The sequence below is a fragment of the Artibeus jamaicensis genome, unplaced genomic scaffold (assembly GCF_021234435.1).
Source record: "Artibeus jamaicensis isolate MK-2021 breed Jamaican fruit bat unplaced genomic scaffold, CSHL_Jam_final contig_233, whole genome shotgun sequence".
NCBI classification, from domain to species: Eukaryota; Metazoa; Chordata; class Mammalia; order Chiroptera; family Phyllostomidae; genus Artibeus; species Artibeus jamaicensis.
Window position 1 is genome coordinate 3,783,947 of NW_026521486.1, and position 18,698 is coordinate 3,802,644.

Below are 18,698 nucleotides of genomic sequence, written 5' to 3' on the forward strand. Positions count from 1 at the left end.
CTCTGAGTGGCCCGGCCCAGGTGAACCACCTAAGGCACTGCTCCTCCGCACCCATCTGTGAGAAGCGGCAGAGGGGGTCGCCATTTCCCCGCTCTGGCCACGCCCCCACATACAGCGTCACAACGCAGCGACCTGGGAATCCAAGCCGCGGCTTCTCACACTTAAAGGGCCCGAACAGACCAAGAATGGCGCAGGAGGATCTCAGAGCCCCAGAAATAAATCTAAGTGATGAAGAAATAGCAAAACTCACAGACGCACAGTTTAAAAAATTGGTGATCAGGATCCTCACAGAACTGGTTGATTATACGGACAAATTAGACAAATATATGAAGGCAAAACTAATTGAAATGAATGGAATTGCACAGGACACCAATAGCAATGAAAAGGAAACTGGGACTCAAATCAATGGAGTGGACCAGAAGAAAGCAAATAATGGCCAAACAGAAAAGAGTCAAGAAGCAAGAATTCAAAGAAATGAGGAGAGTCTTAGGAACCTCCAGGACATCTTTAAACGCTCCAACATCCGAATTATAGGGGTACCAGAAGGGGGAAAGGCACAGCCACCAGTGGAAAACTTATTTGAACAAATAATAAAGGAGAATTTCCCCAATCTGGCAAAGGAAATAGACTTCCAGGAAATCCAGGAAGCTCAGAGAGTCCCAAAGAAGTTGGACCCAAGAAGGAACACACCAAGGCACATCGTAATTACATTAGCCAAGATTAAAATGAAGGAGAGAATCCTAGAAGCAGCAAGAGCTAAGGGGACAGTCACCTACAAAGGAGTCCCCATCAGACTGTCAGCTGATTTCTCAAAAGAGACCTTACAGGCAAGAAGGGGCTGGAAAGAGGTATTCCAAGTCATGAAATCTAAAGACCTACAACCAAGATTGCTCTATCCAGCAAAACTTTCATTTAAAATGGAAGGACAGATAAGGTGCTTCTCAGATAAGATCAAATTCAAGGAGTTCATCATCACCAAGCCCTTATTATATGAAATGTTAAAGGGACTTATCTAAGAAAAAGAAGTTAAAGAAACATGAACAGTGAAAGGACAACAAACTCACAGTTATTAACAACCACACCTAAAACGAAAGCAAACTAAAAGGACAGCTAGATCAGGAGTGGAAACATAGAAATGAAGATCTCAAGGAGGGTTAGCAACAGGGGAGTGGGAGGAGGAGAAGGGGGGAGAAGGTACAGAAAATAAGTAGCATAGACAGTAGATAGAAAATAGATGGGGGGGCAAGAATAGCATGGGAAATATAGAATCTAAAGGACTTGAGACACATGGTCATAAACTAAAGGGGGGGTGATGGTGGGGATGGGGGGGTAGGGTGGAGGGGAATAAAGGGGGAATAGAACAACTGTAACAGCATAATCAATAAAAAAAAGTAAATAGTTAAAAAAAAAAAAAAAAAGAGGCCTTACATACATATTTGTTTCTTATCTTGGAAGTCCTATCCTGGAATTGAAAAACTGTGGCCCTTCCCCTCCCCTTCATTCCGCTGTTACCGTGATGGGAGGTTCCCCCAGCCCCGATACCCGCGCATCCCGGAGAAGGGGCCGTGTTTGCTGGCGCACCCACGGCCCGCCCAGCAGAGAGGCAGCGTCTCCCCTTTGTCTCCCGGGGGGGGGGGGGCGTGCCAGTGCCGTCTCTGCCTCACAGAGGGGCATGTTTCTTGTTAGGTCATTCTTGCGCTTTGCATATTTCTAATCCTTTCAGAGTCGCATATTTTCTATGTTTTAGAAATCCCCCGAATATGTAATATTTCTTTCAGACCTGAATCAGGTCCATTGCTTTTGCCTTTGCTCTTGTAATTCTGAACATTTCCTTCAATCCTTTCTTAATTCGATACCTTACTGACTTCTAGATGAAGTTTAAATGCTGCACTTATGAAAAATAATAAAGCAGTGTTATAACCTTGAACCGGAGCACGTCTTGCGGGTCTGAGGTTTACACCTCTAGCAAAAATTGGCCTCCCTCCCCGACCCCTTTCTTTTCCATGTTGGCAGCCTTCTGTTTTCCCAGCTACGTCACTCTGTTCTTTATTTGGTGGCATAATTTAAAAGTGGGGTCACGATATTTGGAGTTGTGATGGCGCTTGGAGTCAGTATAGTTAGTCTTCTTCCTCTTCCTCTTCTTCCCCCTCCACCACCAAAAGAAGGGAGACCAAGCGCCAGAAAGCCTTGCTGGCGTGTCCAGGGTCACACAGCTCAGTCGCCGAGAGTCTAGAAGCCAGCTCTCCTGCACGCCCGGTCATCAGCCTTTCCCGTGTCTCCTTTCTCCACATATTATCTCAAGGTTAATAGGACCTGGTAAGGAATGGTTCTTCTGATGAGACCATTTTCATTTTCAAATACTCAGCTTTTGTTTAAGATTTAGAGAGATGGAAGAGAGGGAGAAAGAGAGGGAGAGAAACATCAGTGTGTGGTTGCCTCTCATGTGTCCCCCACTGGGGACCTGGCCTGCAACCCAGGCATGTGCCCTGACTGGGAATCGAACTGGTGACCCTTTGCTTCACAGGCCCATGCTCAATCCACTGAGCTACACCAGCCAGGGCTATTTGATAATTTTCTTAAGTGGCATAGCTATACATGAATTACTTCAAGCACAAAGAGCATTGAAGTTCCTCCCCCTGAGAGCATTTAAGAAAAAAAAAAAAAAAGATTTCTCTGCTGCATAAAGTTTTTCTTGCTTCTCCCCTAGTAAACTAGGTCTTAATGGTCTCTTTAGCGAGTAACTGCTAGGCGAGAAACTCAAACTTAACAGTCACCCCTAGTGAAAGAAACGGAGGAAGGTGCTGGAGTCTGCCTCCAAAGAGCAACCTTCAGGGCGCGGTAAGGGAAATGCAGACTCCGGAGCGCGGGCCCCAGCCAGGGAACCGTGGCCGCTGGCAGTCTGCTGACTCCGATTGCCACCCGGGCTTGGGAAAGACAGACTAAAAAGCAACACATTATGATGCAAATAGAGGGGGAAATGATTTCTATTTATAAAAAACAGAATTTACCCACAACTTCCCAGTCACTGACTGATAGTCTCTCCTCAATATCAAGTTAAATCTTTCTGAAATTCAAGTGCGGGAGTGAGGTGCAAATGGAGGCCGGCTGAGAACAGTGGGCGGCTGTTCTCGGACCTCCAGAGCTCCCACTGTGTGTCCCCTCGTCACCTCAAAACACCTCCGGGGAGGCTCATGCAATAGCACTTGTTTGTACTTTTCTGAAGTGTTCAGAGTGTACGTGCCTTGAAGAACTTCTGAAACAAATATACTGTAGGAAAACAGGCATTTCTGCAAATATTTTCATTGTACTTGAAACTGTGGTCGGTAATTTTATACCTATCTGAACTTATACAACCTCAGAGTGAAGGAGGAAACCCGAGCGACGCTTGGACGCTTGTGTGCAGGAGGTCGGAGCGGCGTCCCCTCCCCGCCACCCCAGAGCTCTGGTCGGCGCCGTCCTCGCCATCCTCGGAGAGGCTGCTTCTTGGCCTGCTGAGCCGGAGGCCCGCCCAGGCCCGTCCAGGCCCGCAGAGGCGCGCAGCCCACCTCGGGGAATGGACAAGGTTCCCAGTTCCCATCACGTAGTTACTTTTGTTCCCCATGTTAAGTATAGAATATTTTAACTGGCTTCCTTTTCTTAACATATAATTGGCCTTAACATATTACATGTATTAATGTGTGTATATAAAAACATCTAATTGATACATAATTGTCCCAGGCAGTAAGTATTATTTGTCTCTTCCTTGCCCCTAGCTTTTGCCCATGTTCATGTAAATTCTTACATGCCTGTGAAATTTATTTTTCCTTTTAAATTTTACTTATTTGCTGTTAGAGGGAGGGGAAGAGAGGGAGAAAGAGAAAGAGGGAAACACTGACGTGTGAGAGAAACACTGACTGGTTGCTACTCACACTTCCCCCACCCTGGGCCCTGCCTGCAGCCCAGGCGTGTGCCCTGACTGGGACTCACAGCGGAGACCTTTCGTTTGCAGGGTTTGCAGAGGTTTGCAGGACGACCCCTAACCAGCTTAGCCACACCAGTCAGGGCGTGCCTGTGGAATTTCAAGGTGGGCGGGTATTGTGCTGGCTTTGCTGCAGCCGGGGCTGCTGTGGGCCAGCAGGGTTGTGCTGGTGGTGGCCTCAGCCCGGCCCTCCGCCCGTGCGTTCCTGCGTCCCTGTGTCCCTGTGTCCCTGCGTCCCTGCGTCCCTGCTCGGCCTTCTCTCCAGACCAGCTTCTGGGGGTGCCCTTGGAACCTCCTCTGTGTTGAAGAACTGCCTCCCCGTGTCCCAGGTGGATTAGGCCCTAGAGCTGGGTAAAGAGGACTGTTGTGTGTGACGATGGGGGCGGTAGCACTGGAAACACGGGCCCCCAGTTTGAGTGAGTGAATGAGTGCAGCTGTCTTTGCAGAGATTACTTGTGAGGGCACTCCAGTCAGGTGTCACCGGGCTGGTCTCAGTGCAGTTGTGCTCAGGGGTGCGCCTCGATGCCAAGTGACAGACTAGCTCCCTGTTTAACGTTTCCTCAGCCTGGGGAACCTGGCCTGAATTTCCTTCTCATAGACTCTGTCAGGGGGAATCTTGATGTGCACTCACAAAGCCTGCAGCTCCAGCTCCGGGCAGTGTGAAGAATCGAACGGGAAGTGCTCTGGACTTGAAATGGGCGTCGGTGGCCATCACAGTAGCACAGGATTTCAGTTTTCTTCCTGTCAGTGTGGGGACTGCAGGATGCACCCCGCAGCAGAGTCCTTGAGGGGAGCAGGGGGAGCGGTGGTGCTGGAAAACACTTACCTGACTCGATGTCGCTGATGTCATTGGCAGGCTAGACGTTGAACTTCCCAGTTTGGAATTTCCTCTTGGAGTCGTAGGTTTCTAGCATGCGTTGGTACTGCTAGTTTAGCAAAATAATGACGCTCTCTTTACAGTTCTTTTCCATAAAGAAAAAACAGCACAGGGCACAGTGGACTAATGACGAAGTAGGTATTGACTTTGTGAATTCACCATCTCCAAGGCGTTTAAGCTCAGGCTCCCTCTGTCAGATCTGACCTTGACTGTGCAGGCAGGACGTTATGCAGTGGGACCACGAGGCCACGAGGCCACGCAGACAAGCAGCAGGACACACTGAGAGGAGAAATCTTCTCGTTTAATGCTGAGCTCTAAGGCAAGACATTTATTCTTGGGCACATCTGGTAAACTGCTAAGGTTGAAGAGTTTGAAATTGGGGTGGTAGAAGTTGAAAGGATGAAAAATCACCATGTGAGGTTTAGGCAAACTGTCGCTGTCCTGTGTGCAGGCACCTGAGCAAGCTCCGCGATTGTTCTCGCCCCCACCAGGATGCGCGGCCGGACCAGTTGCTCATTTGTGTGGGTGTGCATTCCTCTCATTTAACTTCTGACCTGGGTGAGGACCCTTTGGCATGGCTGTCCAATGAGTTACCTCAAGCACAAAGAGCACTGACGTTTCTCCTTTTGAGAGAGATTTTTCTTTAAAATAAAGTTCTGGGCATCCCCTGGAGGTGTCAGCACAGTGCGCAATGGTGATTTGTCCCTGGAACCAGACCCAGCCTCCTGGAGGAGCCCTGTCCCCTGTGGCTTTGGGTGGCACCCGTTGCACCAGGCACCCGCCACTGCACACGAGAACATATTTGAATTCTCCATGAATGTTGGGGGGAAGAACGCCCAAACTGCCTGCCAAAAATTGTCCAAACGAGCAATGTCCCCGGGGTGGATCTGGGTCTCTTCTTGTTCCCACCTGGCTTCGGTGCTGATAGGCGGCGGTGCCATCTGCATCTGCTTGAAAACCTGCTCCCGGGAAGGTCTGCTCGGGGGAGGCACACAGATATGTTCCTGTATAATTCCAGAACACCTGGGCAGAGCCAGGCTGGGATCGCTTCATTACCCCTTTCCTGCATGAAACCCCACCGTCATCATCCTGCACCTCAACTTGCAAGGAATGGTTTACACTGAATACTCCTGGGAAGTATTTGGCTGCTGTCAGGAGCTGGAGTTCTCCTTGTGTTACCTTCTGCCATGGCTGCTGCTGATTGTAAACCTGGTCTTTTTCACCCTAAGCTGTGTAGCTGACCTGGGTATCGTAGCAAAAGCAAACGAATTGTTGCTTTTTCGAGCTGATGAATTCTATGCAGTGATGTTCCCAGAGAACACGAGGCCCTTTGCGTGTGACTGGGGGAAGCCAGCGTGGTCCGAGCCCTGCGGCGTGTGCAGCCAGAGTGCGCTGTCTGACCGTCACTGTCGGGGCGCACGGCTGCATCGGCCCGGAGAGCCACGTACTTCCCCACCTACCTCCTGACGTCGACGGCCTAAGCTGCCACCCTGGTCACAGTGAGCACGGCGTATCTGGTCCAGCTGGTAGTGGTGTCGGACTTGTAGTGGAGACTTGCGCCGATGACCTTGGACACTCCCAGGTTATCAACACCATCTTTTTCATTCAGTGCCTGTTCCTGACTTTCCCGAGGAGTGTCTTCATGCTGGGCTTTGTCGTGGTGCTGAGCTTCCTCCTGGGCGGCTTCCTGTGGTTTGCTCGGTACCTGGCCACCGCCAACCAGACTACGGACGAGTGGTGCGGAGGCGACCGGCCCGGTCGCGCTCCCGGGGGACTTGGCTCCATCAGCAGAGCCCCAGGTCGACCGGGCCGTTCCCTCCCCCGGGCTTTGGAGTGGCCTTGGAGAGATCTTTCTCCCCACAACTGCACCATAGGAGAGGAAAAAAAGGAAGTGAGGCTGGGAAGAGTAGTACTGCCTTTTAAATCCAGTGCACAATATGTTTGTACATATGGATACTTTCTAAAGAGAATAGTTTGCGTTGGTCCCCCGGTCAGCGTCAGGCCCTGTGCTCAGCTGGGGCCCACGATGGTGGAGGTTGGGTTCTTGCCTCTGAGAAGGTCACAGCCTAGGCGGTCGGGTGCCGGGTGAGGAGTTTTCTTCTCCAGCTGTAGGGACCTTATTCTGCCGTGGAGAATGGGGCAGGCCGAGGGCAGCCTCACAGTTTGGTGGTGTGTTTGGGGGTGGGGGTTTGTTAGTCACACAAAAGCAGTGGAAGGAGCCAGCTGTGCAGAGGCAGGGGGCTCGGAAAGAACAGGGCAGGGCGTCTTTAGGCCCTTTGCCTCCCGGAGCAGCAGTGCCCCAGTGCTCTGCAAGGACAAGCGCCTGGCCCTCAGCGCCAGCCTCCCCCGGCCCTCCTCCTCCCAGTCCCCTGGTCCCTACCCTTCCCCTTGCTGGCAGTTCTTGGCTCCGAGAAGGAAATGTTGTTGAGCCCAATCATGCCTCTGATGTGTCTGAGGGGCATTGCTTAGGTGCTGCATTCCATAATCCCCTTTGGATGTGTTTCCAAAATAAAAGATAACCTCTCCCCACCCCTGCCCCTTAAGAGTGCTTTAAGAATGGCAGCCAAAAGGGAGCCAAAAAGGAAGTGGTTGGTCTATTTTCTAAGGGAGATACATGTGACGTGACAGCATCAGCCGTATTCAGTATGAGAAATGTGGGAAAAACCCTAGTCACAGTACTGAAGGAACCGAAATCACATCTGATGATCTCAGGGCCGTGTTTTGAAGTGAGCCTAACTGATGTGCAGAATGAAGTTGCTCTTAGAAAATTCAAGCTAAGGACTGGAGGTGTTCAGAGCAAAAACTGCCTGGTTTCTGTGGCGTGGATCTTCTCCGCGACAAAATGTGCTCCAGGGTGCAAAACGGTGGGCCGTGGTGGGAGCTCGTGTTGATGTCAGGACTACTGCTGGTTATTTGTTTTGTCTATTCTGTGCTGGTTTTACTGGGGAAAAAAAGTAACATTCGGATTCGAAAGACCGCTTTGCTCAGCATCAACGGGTTCTCTAAATCCGGAAGGAGATGATGGAACCGTGACCCGAGAGGTGCAGACTGATGACTGGAAGGAGGTGGTCAGTGACCTGATTGCGGACATCCCTGGAAAAGGCACAGAAAAGGCCTGCCAGTCTGTCTGCTCCGTGATGTCCGTTAGAAAAGTCAAAATGCTGAAGCCTGGGTTTGAACTGGGAAAACGGGGAGCTTCACGGTAAAGGTGGTGGTTCTGGAAAAGCTACCAGGGATGAGACGGGTGCTAGAGTTGAATGACCTGAGGGACTTGAGTCCCCAGTCCAAGAATCTGCAGAACATTCATACTTCAGATGGTGACAAATAAGAAACCCTCTTTGTGATATTAAAAGAAGAAAAGCAAATGCCATATTTGGGGGCTGGACTGTGGTATATGGTGTGTGGATGTGCTCTGGGCACCTCAAATTTATCAGGTCCAAGTCGGTTCTGTTTTTCGGAATCTCCTGTCTTTGTGGCATTGCTGCCTACCTTGCCTTCAAAACGAGGAAGCGTTCATCTTTCCACTTCCGCTCGCCCCCCCTTGGCATCACCTGTCACTGTGCCCTCTGTTCTTCCTCTTCCGTGTCCTCCTCCTTCCGGGCCTCCTGACCCGTTCGCTCTGTGCAGTCTCTTGCCTCCAGGGCTGCACCGTCCAGTGTGGGAACCACCAACCACACGTGGCCACTTACATTAGAATGAGCTACAAGGAGATAAAATTAAAAAGTCAATGCCTCGGTTGCACTAGCTGCATTTCAAGTGTTCAGGAGCCGGTGGCTGGTGAGTCGGGCGGCCCAGGACTAGAGTCTCTGCGGCCTGCTCTCCACTGTCCATTGGAGGGAACGCCCCTTCACGGGTCTTGTTCGGTCCCTTATCCCTTCCGGATAAGCCCACATGCCTGGCGTGGCGTTCAAGGCCCCGGCCTGGTGGCACCTGTTTTCCTTGTTTTCAGCTGCTCTGCTTTTTGCTTCCATGCTACACGTTCTTGATTCTTTTATACCTTCCTCCTTAGTATATGCAGTTCCCACTCCCTGCAGAGCAAGCTCCGGATCGCGTCCCAGGCTCCCCTCCCGCCATCTCCGCTGCCCTTGTGCCCCAGCGCGCTTGCGATCACAGTCATACTCGCCTCTGACAGAGTGTGGGTGGTGTCCTCAGCATTTGTCTCTCTGTGGCAGGCACGGTTTTGGGGACAGATAGACTTAATTTCAGAAGCAATCATTTACTTGCCAGGTGGCTTGGGCAAGACATTTCGCCTGCCTGAGCCTCAGTTTCTTGATCTGTCAGATGAAGATAACGACGGCGTTTCCGTTGTGTTAATGAAACCCGGTGCTGGCGCCCCGGCCCTGTGCTTCAGTCTCCCCTAAATCCCGGCCAGGAGCTGTCATTCTAGACAGATGTCGTGCCAGTGTCCGTCTGCCTTGCTGAAGCCCTGTCACCTACCAATAATGATGTTTTCTTCCTTCCTTTCTCATTCTTACACCTTTTCCTATTCTCTTTATTGCATCAGCAATACCCCTAGTACAATTTAAACAGAAATGGCACCAAACACACGTAGCCTTTTCTTGTTCCTGTGCCTTCTATTTGCCATAGTTTTGTCTGGTGAGTTAAACTTTAAAAACCTTTAAAAATGTTTCGATTGCAGTTGACATACAGTATTGTATTGGTTTCAGGCATATAACATGGTGGTTAGACGTTTACATAATTTAGGAAAGTGTTTGGGTTTTTGGTTTTTGCTGCCTTTTGAGTCCTGTCCTGCGCCACCCCCACCCTTTGCGTTTGTTTTCTCTTAGTTTAGAAATTAAATTCTGTCCAGCCTTTTTGTGGCTGTCCTCGATATTTCAACACTTGAAGTTTAAAGTGATGTCTTTACTTTTCTCTTGATGAATGGAAGGATTTAAAACCTTTCAACTCCACACGCCTTCCAACTTCTCCAGTGTTTCTTTTCTGAATTGTTTACTTCTGCAAATTAGACGCTGTGCTTCCTGCCATGGGTGCTCTTTACACCGTGTGTTTATTTACCGTGTGTGCTCCTGCTGTCTTTCTCATGCTTAGGTCATTTCTTTTCGCATGAAGCTTATCCTTGAGAGTGTCCTTTTCTGCAAGGGTTTTTGCATGGTATTTATCTATCTGTCTGAAAATGCGTAGTTCTTCATTTAGAAAAACCAGTTTTGCCGGGCATGGAGTTCTTAGTTAGCAGTTGTCACTCGGCGTGGAGTATATATTATTCCAGTGTCTTCTGGCTTTCACTTTTGTTCTCAGTCCAGTTACCATGGCTGCTGGCTGCTTTTATGATCTGTTCTGTAACTCTGAGGCCTTATAGTTTTGTTTAATATGTGGTATTCTAACTCTCTCTGTTTAAAATCTTGTTGAGTTCATTGGGCTTCCTCCATGTGTGATCTAGTCTTTGAGCATTCTGAAAAAGTATCTCTAGACACTGCTTCTTCCCTATTCTTAATGTCGTCTCCTTGTGGGACTTTGTTAGGTGTGAGTCAGGTTTCATTCCTGCTTGTTTTCTAGGGTGGCTTCTTTAACTCGTCTTTTTGGTGTCTTCAGCTTCCTCTACTTCTTGCCAGCCCAGTGATGCAATCATTTTTGTTCAGCTTTTCATTTTGCAACAGGAGAGTCGCTAAGATACCTGGTGTGCACGGCTGCTGAGAGCAGAAGTCTGCTCTGTCACACTGTCTGCGCTGGAGCCCAGCACGCTCTCCACTCATTCATTCCGGACGTGTTTATTGTGTGCCTGTCATGCATCAATGCCAAGGATACGGGGCGAACAGGGACTTTGTTCTTCAGGGGCTTGCGCTCTTGCGAGTGGGAAAAGATCATATACAAATATATAACTTGGCGTGTGGGGCTGAGTGTTACTGAGAAAATGGAGCAGAGCTGGGGCCTGAGTGTCAGGAATGGGGACGGACTGGGGAGGGCTTTCAGGTAGCTGACGATGTGAGGGAGCAGAGCCTGCAGGCGCTGGAGGAAGCTGTTTGCTGGCAGAGCGGCAGCCACTGCAAAGGTGGGGCGGCGCCCAGGGCGTTGGGCAGCCCACAGGAAGGTCACCAGAGCCCGAGGAGTCAGGAGCCGGCACCGGAAGGAGCCGAGCCTGGAGTTGGAAGCTGAGGCCAAGTGGGATCTTGTAGGTCAGAGAGGGAAGGGAGGTAAGTGTGATGGGCACCTCTTGGCAATTTTGAGTTTGGTGGCTTGAACCAGGTAACCGAAGCAGGTGGTGCGAGGCGGCCAGATTCTGGCCCTGTTTCAAGGTGGAGCTGACGGGATGTGCGGTGCGAAGGAAGGAGAAGGGTCCGGGGCAGCGGTGCAGGTGACAGACTTGTTTACTGAAGGAGGAAGACTAGGGTAGGCGCTCACAGGGGCAGGGGGAGGAGAAGGTGAGTGCAGGGCAGTGTGTCCGAGAGGCCACCCAAGTGCCCGGGGAGCGGGTGCGGAACCTGCGGCTGCGCCGTGCTGGGCTATGCGGAGTCAGCTCCGCAGGGGTCTGTGCTAAGAAGCGAGTTGGGAGGCTGGTGTTTCAAGTCGTGGGGGAAGCGGGTCGCTGGTTCGCCGCAGCCAGGGAGGCGCTGCCCAGGTTCTCTGCAGGACAGGCTGAGAGGCGCGTGGGCGCTGGGAGCACCGGGAGTGAGGGAGTGTAAGCGATACGTGAGCCGGTTGTCTGACTTGAAGATAGGGGACTTGGATTCCTTTACTGGAAAAGCTTGAGTCCACATTGTGGAAGTGACAGAAGGTGCCTAGGTAGAGCCTCAGCTTCCTTTTCAATTTTCAGAAGTAACCCAACTAATATGTTTTTAGGGAAGAAAATTAAGAAACATGTGTATGGAAAAAGGAAAAACCCAGAATTCACATACTCCACCATCCGGAGAAGGGGAGTAAATGTTCACATTTATTCCAGTATTTGCTCAGATGTCCCCTCCTCAGGAGAACCTTCCTGACCACCGCTGCGTCTGCACCCTTGCTGGTCTGTCTGTCTGTAAGTCCTCCGGCTCCCAGCAGGCCCGGCATCTCCTGTGCCTGCATGAAGTACGTCTTGGTGAGTGAAGGAGTGCATGGCCCTGGTGCCGCCGTCCAGACAGACCTCCGTTCTGGGCAGCACCCACCCCGAAACAGGCATTTTAGAGTAAGCTCGTGACCGAGTTTCACACGCCACGGACTATCTGCGTGCTCCGGGGCGTTCTCTTCCGTCTGTCTGTCCAGCTTCTCAGGGCAGCCTGCGCTCAGACTCCTGCCACTGGGCTGCAGGCAGCACGCTCCCCTTGCTCCCCCACCTCGCTCCCCGCTCCCTCCCTCCCTCCCTCCCTCCCAGCCCAGTCCGACGTGACCTTGACTTACCTTCCCTGCTGCTGCACTGGGCGCCCAGGGCCTGCAGGGCCCCCGTCTCACACGGTTTACTTCGCCGCCTTCCGCCAGCTCTTAGCAAGGTTCTGGCACTCAGGAAGTCGGTGTTTTCAGAATATTGAGGAAAATACACGTAAAATAATAGAGCATCATTGTCTTGGCTTAATATTCTCCTGAGTTTTTCAGAATAAATTACATAGTTTATTGAAAATGTTTGAAAATTTGGGACACAGGCTATTTTTTAAGCCCGCCAAATTGACAGATGTTCTGTTAAGGAAAGGATCTGCCCCTGTGTGCGTGTGTGTGTGTGTGTGTGTGTGTGCGTGTGTGTGCGTGTGTGTGTGCGTGTGTGCGTGTGTGTGTGAGTGTGTGAGTGTGTGTGTGTGTGTGCGTGTGTGCGTGTGTGTGTGAGTAAAGGGGGTGTGGGAGGGGGGAGGGAGGGAGAGAGGATGGGGTGTGTGTGCACACACGTGTGCGTGGTGTGACCTGTGCGCCTGCGTGCGTCCAGGTTCGGGGCTGTCCCTGCGGTTAAGAGAGTGACAAGCCGTTTCCTGCAGGGCTTCCCACATCATCCTCATGTAGGGAGCAGGTCATTTCTCCACGCGTGGCAGTGTCGCCGATTTCCCCCCTTGTCACCTGCACCTGCAGATGTGTACTAGGCAGGTAGCCTCATGAACCAAATACGCAGGTGTTTGCTTTGTGTCCCCTGAGATCTCACTGGCGCTGAACTGAGAAGTGAGCGTGCGAGGCCCGTTTGCTGGGGTGACCTGTGCCCTCCGGGTGGGTCAGAACCAGGGAGACGGGGGCGTTGCAGGGACAGGCAGGTCCAGAGGACGTTCGCTGCTCGCCTCATCGCTCAGGCCCTCGCGTGTGTGTGCTGTTTGAACCGCCCACGACGTCCTGGGAAGCCAGGCAGCCACAGGCACGCCTGCTGTGCGGGTGGGGCACAAGGGGCTCCAAAACGAGAGCTCCGAGCTGCCGGTTCAAACCGCGTTCTCGCTTGACTCTCCCCGTTTGAGGGGAGCTTCTGCTGTTAACTTTATGCTCGGTTTTAGCTCATTAGTTTCAGGCCGTTGCTCGATAAGTGGGTTCCCTGTGTTTTTCCAGATGACTGGGTGGACCTTCACGTTATGTGAGCTTTTCAAAGAAGAGAACCCCCGGCAGATCAGAGCTCGGTCGTCAGTTTGTCACGCCGGGTCCAGCTGGCCCTGTGTCCCTCTTTGGAACAGGAGACTCTGGCTCCAGCGCACACGCTCGAGAAAGCCACACCATAGCTGAGTGCAGAGACACCTGCGAAATGCTTAAAATTCAAATCCTTTTGTGGTTTGTGTGACTATTTTTAACTTCAAAGGCACAGGGTCACAGCACTGCTTGAGAAGCACTTGACCACTTCACCTCCCGACGACGGAGCTCTGATGGGCTCCTCTGGGCCTCGGGGGCCGTGGGCGGCTCTCAGGCTGAGCTGGTAGTGGGTCGGACAGGCAGGAGTCTTTTCCCAAAGGTGTGAGTGACTCAGGGCGGCTGCCAGCCCCTGTGCCCACACGCGCTCTGCCCTTTGTAAATTCTTCCTCCTCCCCTTAGAGGCCACGGCCACTTCCCAGGGCCGTTCCGAGGGCCTGCGTGACCCCGCACTGCGCTGGTTATTGCCTCCTCTTTGTTTTGCAGCGTCTTCTCCCTGGGGGCCTGTCTCTGCCTCTCCACCTGGTGAGGTCCCATGGGAACGTCAGCCCCGTGCATCCTCCCCGGACCCCCGTCTGTTCCCATAGCATTCTGAGCAGAATCCTCTCCAAGCCCTTGGCACCCCCTGTCTCGGAGGAGGTTGTGTGTCAGTCAGCATCTTGGGAGGGGAGTGGTCCGTGACAGTGCCTGGCTCTTTGGACGGAGGCTGGCCTGCAGTCACTCCCCTCACTCTGGCACCGCCACCGACTGTTGAAGGCCCCGCACTAGCACAGTGCCAGTCCCAGGCAGATGCCATTTGATCCTCAGAACCTCGAAGGCAGATTGGTTCCATTTTACAAATAAGCAGTATCAACATTTTATAGATAAACAGTATCAACATCTTAAGGATGTTGCATGAGGTGCTGGGCCATTCAGCAGTCACGCCAGCACATCTCGTGAAGAACCACAGAAGGGCATTTCGGGGACCTAGGTCTGTCCCAAGCGCCACGCTCTTTGGTGGGGTTCTCTCCCCTCAAAGCGCCCCAGGTCTGCGCAGCAAGGAGGCAGCGGGGAACTGCCCACAGAGGCCCTTTGTGTGACAGGAAGCCCCGCTTCTCGAAGGGGCTGCCTCAGCGGAGGGACCAGGGAAGCCGGAGCCGCTGACCTGGGGCCACTCTGACTCACGCTGCCATTAATAATGCCCTTTGTCGGGTCTTGGGAGCCGGCCTCAGCAGGCCGCCCGCTCCCGGGGGTCAGGCCTCCCCCGTCTCACCCGTGTTGAATGCCGCCGTTTTCTTGCCTGAACAAAGGACCGCCTCCTGACCCGTTCTTCGTTTTCCTTCTGCTTTTGCAGAGAATCCGCCTGTCTCATCTGGGCCTCTGGGCTTTTCTTTTTTTAGGCTTCCAGCGTGTGTCTTCAGTTGGAAACCTTGCGGCTCAAGGAAGACGGACCCCGCTGGGTGAGTGCTGCCCCCTGAGAGAAGGGATCTTTGGGAAGTGCCTGGTGTGGCTCGTTAGGTGGTGGTGGGGGAGCTGCCCCGAGAACTCGGGGAGCAAAGATGAAGTGGAGGTGCCTGAACTGACTGCCCAGCTCCCCGCGGCTTCATTGTATATGTCTCTCGAGCTGCGGCCGCCTGTCCCTGGTTAGGTGCTGGGGGCAGGGTGTCAGGAGACCCTGGAGTGAACCGGGGTGGGGGTGGCAGGTGTCCCTTCACCTGTGCTTGCCAGCCCTGACCTCCAGCTGGGCGTGAGGGCGTGCGTGTGCCCGCTGCTTGCGTGACGGGATTCTGAGGTTAAGTTGGAACAACACGGCTTCTGTCCTCGTCAGGCGGCTTATGTGTCGTGGCAGAACTGGACCCTTCCCGGGTCGACATGGCGGCACATCCGTGTGCGCTTGTCCTTTAGAGCCGGGAAGCGGGTCTTCACTGGGTGTGGCTGCTTGGCAGTCAGTGCAGATGCTCTAGTGTGTGGGCGGAAGAAGCCACGTCTGCTGGGTGTGTTGGTCGTGGCCCATCCACACTTTCTTTAGGCTCTGGTGACCTGAGGTGGAAGGGAGGTGGCCAGGGAGAAGGTCTGCAGGACGTCACTGCAGGGGACAGAGGCAGTGAGGGGGACGCCCGAGGAGGTGCGAGGTCCTCCGCCACCCAGCGGACTGCCTGTGACTGCGAGGGGGCCGAGGCCAGTGTGATCGGGAGATGCCTTAAGGGCAGCACCGGCCAGGGCGAAGGAGGGGCGGGGCCGGGGCGTGGTGGGTTTAAGGCAACACCAGAACTGAGGAGGGTCTGTCTGGTGACAGACAGCTCGGTGATACTGCTCTTTAAACTTGGTGAACCTCCTCCGTGGATGGGGCTGTTAGCCGAAGGAAGGCACTTGGTTTTTAGAGTTGGGGGAGAAGGTTCTGTGCCCACAAATAGGAGTCGGCTGAGAAAGTGTCAGGTGTGTGGGTGATGAAATCCTCGCTGTGTGGCCACCACTCCTCCGGTGCTTGGGCACCACCTGGGGGGGTGGCCTGGTCCCACTCTGCCTGCGCCTAACACTGACGGGTGGCCCGGCCGCCAGCCCCTCCTGGAGCTTCAGGGACACCGCCAGGAGGACCCTGCCTCGTGCTGGGGAGCTGGTTTCCGCGAGCGTTTCTCTGTGTAAAGCCATGCGTGGCCCACCACTCAGTCCCCGGAAACGTGAATCCAGCTTTGTTATGTGGAAAACAGATGTCTGTTCCTGTGGCAAGTGTGTGCATCATAAAGTGGACACACTGCCGCCCTTGTGCAGAAGCGAGGCTAAGGAGACCCACTCCCTGTCCAGTCTCCTCCGTTATTGTCGGCCACCCCCCAGAATGTGGTCATTAGTTGTTTCGGACGTTCAGTCACTTGGCAAGTCTTTGAGCATCTGCCTCACCGGGGCTGCAAAAGCAAAGACACACAGCCCTTGCCCTTGAAGTTCACGCGTGCCAAATGTGTCTGCTGTGTTTTGTGCTGGCTGCTTTTCTGCGCCTCCACCGGCTCCGAGCATCAGACTGCCACCTGCCCATTCCTGATGACGGCCGCCTGGTGCTCTGCTGTCGAGGCTCCACTGTTTTCCCTGTTGGTGGCGTTGGACTTGCCTCCGCTCTCTGCTGTACAGATGTTACCGAGAGGAACATTTTGTTCAAGCTCTTTTTCTCTGAGTTCATGTGCTTGAGGCATATTCCCAGAGCGGGAATGCAGGTCAGAGGTTGATAACTGCCACCAGCCTTGTTCTGTGTTTCCAAATTTTTCCATGAAGCCTATTGGCAACGGTAGAGTACATTGCCATTTCCTGTAGCCCCACCATCACTGGTATTGTCATTTTAACTTTTCTTTTTTATAATATATTTTATTGATTATGCCATTACAGTTGTCCCATTTCCCCCCCCTTCATTCCCCTCCTCCCTGCACACCCTCTCCCACCCACATTCCCCCCCTTTAGTTCATGTCCATGTGTCATAAGTTCTTTAGCTTCTACATTTCCCACACTACTCTTGCCCTCCCCCCATTTTCTACCTCCCATCTATGTTAATTATTCTCTGTACCTTCTCCCCCCCCACTCCCCTTTTGTTAACCCTCCATGTGATCTTCATTTCTGTGGCTCCGCTCCTGATCTAGCTGTCCTCTTAGTTTGCTTTTGTTTTAGGTGTGGTTGTTAATTGTGAGTTTGCTGTCTTTTTACTGTTCATATTTTTCATCTTCTTTTTCTTAGATAAGTCCCTTTAACATTTCATATAATAAGGGCTTAGTGATGATGAACTCCTTGAATTTGACCTTATCTGAGAAGCACTTTATCTGCCCTTCCATTCTAAATGAAAGCTTTGCTGGATAGAGCAATCTTGGTTGTAGATCTTTGGATTTCGTGACTTGGAATACTTCTTTCCAGCCCCTTCTTGCCTGTAAGGTCTCTTTTGAGAAATCTGCTGGTAGTCTGATGGGAACTCCTTTGTAGGTGACTGTCCCCTTATCTCTTGCTGCTTCTAGAATTCTCTCCTTCATTTTAATCTTGGCTAATACAATTATGATGTGCCTTGGTGTGTTCATCCTTGGGTCCAGCTTCTTTGGGGCTCTCTGAACTTCCTGGATTTCCTGGAAATCTATTTCCTTTGCCAGATTGGGGAAGTTCTCCTTTATTATTTGTTCAAATAAGTTGTCCACTTGTTGCTGTTCCTCTTCCCCTTCTGGTACCCCTATAATTCAGATGTTGGAATGTGTAAAGATGTCCTGGAGGTTCCTAAGCCTCTCCTCATTTTTTGAATTCTTGTTTCTTCATTCTTTTCCAGTTGGATGTTTGTTTCTTCCTTCTGGTCTACTCCATTGATTTGAGCCCGTTTTCTTTCTATCACTATTGGTTCCCTTAGTGTAGCCTTCATTTGTTCATCTAATTTGTGACCAGAGTCAACCAGTTCTGTGAGCATCCTGATCACCAGTGTTTTGAACTGTGCATCTGATAGGTTGGTTATCTCTTGGTCACTTAGATGTATTGGCTCTGGGGATTTGGTCGGTTCTTCCATTTGAGCCCTTTTTTTTGGGGGGGGGGGTCAGGTTGTTGCTGTTATATATGAGGGGCGGAGCCTTAGGTGTTCACCAGGGCGGGGCAACCGAGTAGCTTGGTTCTTACACTGTGTGGGGGCGGGATCAGAGAGGGAACAATAGCGCCTGCTAGGATTTCAGTCCCCTCTGTGGCTTCCCACAAGCAAATTGGGCCCTTCTGGTGCTGGTTCCCGGGTATGTGGGCTTGTGTACATTCTAGGACCCTGTGGGTCTCTTCAACAAACTCTCCTGTAAGTCTGGGAATCTCTCCCGGCCCCTTTTTAATCGGTGCTTTCTTTCCCATCACTGGGGCCCTGGGTTACACGGTCTGTCTTGCTGCCCATTTTTGCCTAGTCTGTCTGTACCTGAATGTGTGACTGCGGTCAGCCCCGCACCGCCTGCCTGCCTGGGTCTGCCAACCATGCTTTTTCCTGCTGTGACCCCTCTCCACCAGCTGCTGACTCCGCCCCTCTTACCGATCTGTATGAATGGTTGTCAGACTTCCATACAGTTCAGCTTTCTGTCTGTTCTGATTGTGTTTTTGTTTCTAAATCTTTGTTGTCCTTAATTTTGGTTGTGCGAGGAGGTACAGTGTTTCCACCTATGCCTCCATCTTGGCCAGAAGTCTTAACTTTTCTTATTTTTATAAGTTATTTTCATTTTTTAAGGGAGTTAATAAGCTGTTTTCTCCACATGGTAGTTTTCTGTTTTAGACTTGGCTAGGTTATGCTGCAGTAACAAGTAAACCCCAAATCTCAGAGGCTTCACCTGACAAAAACGTCTCTCTTGCTCGCTGTGCACGTCCCTTGTGGGGCACTGGGGTGTAGTCCCC

General features: G+C 52.0%; 1 protein-coding gene and 1 pseudogene across 5 annotated transcripts in view; both read left to right on the plus strand.

The window, feature by feature from the left end:
* PACSIN2 (protein kinase C and casein kinase substrate in neurons 2) overlaps positions 1–18,698 on the plus strand; it is a 109,136-nt gene that overhangs the window by 44,459 nt on the left and 45,979 nt on the right. For 3 of the 5 annotated variants that reach the window (XM_053661508.1, XM_037160720.2, XM_037160723.2), the window contains one exon: positions 14,732–14,791. The exons of 1 other annotated variant lie outside the window; for it this stretch is intronic. The gene's annotated coding sequence lies outside the window, so the exon portion shown is untranslated. Of the gene's footprint in view, positions 1–10,896; positions 10,985–14,731; positions 14,792–18,698 lie in introns of those variants that run through there. One more of the 5 variants, XM_053661509.1, reaches the window with a different exon arrangement.
* Positions 5,160–6,855, plus strand: LOC119060542 (palmitoyltransferase ZDHHC4-like; annotated as a pseudogene).